The sequence below is a fragment of the Colobus angolensis genome, unplaced genomic scaffold (genome assembly GCF_000951035.1).
Source record: "Colobus angolensis palliatus isolate OR3802 unplaced genomic scaffold, Cang.pa_1.0 Scaffold2, whole genome shotgun sequence".
NCBI classification, from domain to species: Eukaryota; Metazoa; Chordata; class Mammalia; order Primates; family Cercopithecidae; genus Colobus; species Colobus angolensis.
This window is the reverse complement of record NW_012115154.1, coordinates 693,311-698,984: the sequence shown is the minus strand read 5'-3', so window position 1 is coordinate 698,984 and position 5,674 is coordinate 693,311.

Genomic DNA, 5,674 nt, shown 5'->3' with positions numbered 1-5,674 from the left:
CTTCTAAGAATCTACTCTGTTTATTCCCAAACCTGTTGTACCTGGTGATCTTGCAATTTAATCACAATTATGTGAATCTGAAATCTGAGTGGAAGTGGTTCTTTTTTTAACTACAAATACTGTGTTGAATGTATTTTTTAGAGAAAAAAATAGACTTTTTATGTTCAACAGTGTGGAGATGGTTGATTAATTCTGATTCATCCCTAAGATGAAATATTATTCTGCTAATAAAATTATGTTGTCAAAGGAAAAGCCAAGTGAAAACGAAAAAGATATATAATTATGTTTCAGTGGGATTCTGATGTTATAAATATACATATTGGTTTACAGTGCCTCTGGATGTTGGTAACACAAGTGATTTTCATTTTGTTCTTGATACTTATTTTCCAAATTTTATATAATGACTACGTATTACTTTAGTCATCATGAAGAGACATTTAAGAAACTTATTTTCTGAACATACATTGATAATAATCATAATAAAAAATTGCTAGTACATAGCTGATAAACTAGCAATCTCATGCAGGGGAAATAAAGGACTTCCATGAACTTGTTTTCAGTAGAGCCCCTGGCCTACTCTCAAGACCAGAGTCACAGGACTATCAGCTACATTATTGGTTAATGGGAGACAAGACACGTATAGCTCAGGATAAGACCAGCTACTGAGATGAGGGGTAGAGGTGGTTAACGTGGGCTGGACACATTAGTTTAGAGGGGCCAGGAATGCAAATGTGAAATTTTGTATTCCAAATTTTCTTGGTCACTGGCTCCTTTTTGTTTTAAATTGGGAAATATTTTATATATTAAAAAAAAAATCCAAAGACTGTTTAATGAATACTGACACGGGAAATGTTCCCTTGGCCCCCTCGAAGGGCGTGACCCCACAGCAGCGTCCAGGGGTGAATGTTAACAGCTCCTGAAGCCCCAGTGGGCGTGTGTTGCTGTGTGCTCTTTTCGTTTGCCGTCTATCGGAGGCTTGTGTTAACCAGCTCAGTTAGACCCTCTACCTTGTTGCAAGGACAGAGGGCTTTCTGTATCCTGGATTCTTGCCTTGGTGTACTGGAAGGATCGGATCACATGTGGGCTTGGAGAATGAGTGCAAAGTTTTATTGAGTGAAGTAGCTCTCTGCCCATGGGGCAGCCAGAAGGGAGATGGTTTTTCCCTGGAGTTGGGCCACTCGGCGGCCCCGGCTCTCCTCCGATTGCCCTGGCTAAACTCTGCCTTGTCCCGCCGGTTGAGACCAGCCAGAGTGCGGGTGTCCATCTGTTGGCGTGTTCTTCTGCTAGCTTGCGCCCCTCGATGGCCGGCTGCTTGTCTTCTTCCACCGATGTGTTCCTCTCACCGTCCAGCAGCTTCTGTCTCTGCTTTGCTAGGGTCTCAGGTTTTTATAGGCCCAGGATGGGGGCGTGGAGAGCCAGGGTGGTCTTGGGAAATGCAACGTTTTGCGAAAAGTCAGAAGAGCCTGTCCTCACCTGGGTCTGTAGGGTAGAGCCCTAACCATGGACCACGCCCTCCTCTACCCAGCACTTCCCCACCCTTCTTCCTTTCACTTAAAGGGACCATGCCCTTCCTTTCCCAGCACTCCTGTATCAATACGATGCGTCTTCCTATCAGTTTAAGAAACAAAATATGTAAGTATAGTTGAAACCCACCATGGTTATCTTGTCCCAAGATGAAACAAGTGTTCTAACTTTGATGTTTTCATTTCCATGCATCATGTATTTATACGTTTAATAACTATACTTTTTTTTTTTTTTTTTTTTTTTTAAGAGACAGGATCTTGCTTGGTCGCCCAGGCAGGAGTGCTGTGGTAGGATCACACCTCACTGCAACCTTAAACTCCTGGGATCAAGCGATCCTCCATCCTCAGTCTCCAGAGTAGCTGGGACTACAGGCATGAGCCACCACACCTGGCTAATTTTTAAATATTTTTGTAGAGATAGGATCTTGCTATGTTGCCCAGGCTACTCTTGAACTCCTGGCCTCAAGTAGTCCTCTGGCCTTGGCCTCCAAGTAGCTGGATTTACAGGCTACTGTAATCCCGTGGAGCCACAGCATCTGGCCACATACGTCCTTAATATCTTGCTTCGTGTACTTTTAAATTTATATAAAGGTATCATACTGCATATATCTGCCTGAAACTTTTTTTTTGTACAGTGGATCCCTGTTGATACATGTAAGCCCTAGGTTCCTTAATTTTGACAACTATGCATTTTTCCATTGTACGTTATTTATGTATTCTGTTGATAAACATCTGTGTTGTTTCCAAGTCTTTTCCTGTTAAAAGCGAAGCTGTGATACACAATGTTATGCATTCAAGATTTTTTTCCCAGAAGAGTAGATTTTTAGGTGCTCTTACTATATATAAAAAAATTGGGCAAATTTGTGGGAAAATGGATATTTTAATGCACTATAGTAACTATTAATATGTCATTCTCTATATGTGTGTTAAAACATCATGTTATACACTTTATGTATAATAAAATTAAAACAGAAAAAGAAGGAATAATCTTGTATTTAAGCCCATAAAAATAAAAAACTGCGTGTGAAAAAGTTAATAGAAATTAAAAAGTAAATAAAACATTGGGTTCAAATGTAAGCAAATAACCAAGGTTTATATCTTTGTAACCCCCCGCCCCCAGTGTTTTTCTGCATCTATGGAGGTGTTTATCTAACATTTTAAATTATCTTCCTGATGATCCTGGAGCTAGGCAGCTAATTTGATGGAAACTATGAGATGAGGTAAAGATTCTTATAAAGACCAATTCCTTAAAGTTTTTCAGAACATCACCCTCCAAGAGGGCATTTCAAAAGTCGCCTCCCACAGTCAGGGGGTTGGAAAAGAATGCAGGTATTGTCACACGCTGCCAGTAATTCATCATGCGGTAAATGGGGATGTGTGAGCTGGAGGGTTGTGAAAGCTAGGGACTGTTAGAGAAGAACTGAAGAACAGCATGCTTAGCACCGGGTTATTTGAACAATATATGATTATTATGGGCCAATGCCTGGGGCTTGGGTATATTTTTGTTAAGGTGAAATTTTCTTTGTAATAGAATTGGTTATAATGGGATTTGATCTCCATTCATCTCACTTACCCGTTCTCCCTCTGGCTGCTTTGATCGCTCTTGCTGTCTTTGCAGCAGTCAACTCAGCGTGTCTAAGGACCCAAGCATGCCTCTAATTTGTGACCAAAAGCTCTCCAATGGGGCTGTCCTCGTAAGACTTAGATCTCTTTGATTTACCAAACATTCATCCATCATTGATGGCCTCACTCAATCTGCCTTACAACGTGTTTATTGTCTTACTTAGCTTGTCCCCCTCGGAACTCTCCTGGCCTGTTTAGATGCATCCTGGCTTGTCACACATTATGGATGATGAACAGTTATGTTCTGGAGGGTTCTGAGGTTTCGCCCCTGGCTGGCGTGAGTGCCGTGTCTGTCTGGGCGGGGTAGCAGGCAATTAGAAGATGATGCTCATTTGCTTCACATCCCAGGTTTTGAAAGGCACATCTGCCAGCCATCTTGTAAGAATGTTTGGAGTTAAATTGCTAAGTTTGACCAAGAAAAAGGGTGGGCATGATGCAAGATGCAACCCACCAAATCGCCACTGCAGCCTACACAATTCAAAGGCCATGCCCCATGGGCACTGGTTTTGTTGGCCAATGTTTGTACAAATAACTAATTTCTCTTCTCCTGAGTTGCTGTGTTAAGTATGTTAAACATTGGCTGTATCCACCTAATCAGTTTCTTTCCTTTCTTGTTCTGTACATAGGTTGATTCTGCAAGAAGGTGAAATGCAGGAAATTGTCTAATGGCATTTCACTTGATAGGTGGTACAGGGCTCCTCACTAGACATGTTTCCTCAGCTGAAGGGCCTGTGATCCTACCATTCGTGGCCTCCAGGAAAATGTGAGGATCACGGTTGGGGAATGTAAATTGCCATCACTTTGATTAATTAATTAATTAGCTTAGCCAGAGGTTCAAGGCTCACAGAAATTGCAACACGATGATTATTCCTTCAGAAAACTTTTCATAAAGAGGGGGCATGTGCTCTGTTAGGGACTAGTGATCCAAAGATATCGCTCACATTTTGCTGTGCTCTGCCCTAGGTAGGGGCATAGTCTAGGGGTATGTTTGAAAGAGCACTGAACTGGGGGCTGTGGGCCTTGAATTCTGGTGGCAATCCTGTACCAGATCTGAGAGCTGGTTGACCCAGGGAGCCTTTGGGGCCACCATTTCCACATCTTTATAGTGGGGAAAGGGTGGAATAGGATCTCTAAAGTCCCTTTTAAGTTTGCCTGCTGTAAGCATATAGGTATTTATTTTTCTTGGGTAGCTATTACATATGTGTGGTTCACACATCAGTACAAAATGTCCTTCCCTCCCTGTGCCTCACCTGCTCCTCTCTCTACTCAAGCAACCACCACTGGTGTTAGTTTCTTATCCTTCAGAGATTTAAGAAATGTAAGTAAAAGCTAACACAAGTCTAAATTCTTTATCCCTCTTTCTTTTTCTTTTTTGAGATGGGGCCTTGCTCTGTCACCCAGGCTGGAGTGCAGTGGTACAAATCTGGCTTCCTGCAGCCTTGACCTCTTGGGCTCAAGTGATCTTCCCACCTTAGCCTCCTGGGTAGCTAGGACAACAGGCATGCACCATCATCCCTGCCTTATTTATTTATTTATTTATTCATTTATTTATTTATTTATTTTGTAGAGATGGGGTCTCCCTATGTTGCCCAGGCTGGTCTTGAACTCCTAGGCTCAAGTGATCCTCCTGCCTTGGCCTCCCAAAGTGCTAGGATTATAGGCATGAGCCACCGTGCCCATCCCTCTCCTTCATCTAACATAAGATATGGCATACTATAAACACTGTTCTACATCTTGCTTTTTCTCCCCCAATTAACAATGTATCTTGAATCTTTCCATGTCAATATAGAGCTTCTTCAATTTTTTATATAGCTATATAGAATTCCATTGTACATATGTTCAATACTTTAACTAGTTCCCATACAGATGACAATTTGGCTGTTTTCATTCTTTTACTGCTATAAGCAATGCCAAAATGTATAAGGTTGTATTTATATCATTTTGCATGCTGCTAAGTGTGTCAGTAAGATAATTCCTAGAAGTGGAGTTTCTAGGTCAAAGATATACATTCTGGTAATTTTGAAACTGTGATAGATTTTTTTCATCTTTTTTTTCTGACATCACCTCTGACATCAAGTATATGTGGGGTTTCCAATACCAAGTCTCTGATTTTCCGGCACCAACTGTGTGTACAACCATTCAATTCAATTTTGACAATAACTACTGAAAGATTGCACTGGACTCCACGGGTTTAAGGCCTCAGTCCCACAAAACTGCCCCCACTTCAGATGCTACCTACAAAGGAGATGGCTGGGCTACCCACACTTCTGCCTGGCCAACTGTAAATTCTGGGGTTTCTGCAATGCCCCCTTCCTTTGCCCCAGAATGGCTCACAGAACTCGAGAAAGTTCTTTACTTACTATTTCTAGTTTATTATAAAGGATAGAAGTCAGGAACAATCAAATGGAAGTGACTTCCACGGTGGGAGTGGTGGGCAGAGCCCCTGAGTCCTCCAAGTACCATTTCCTCAACACATCAGCGTGTTCACCAACCTGGAAGCTCCCAGGATCTCATCATTCAAGAGTTTT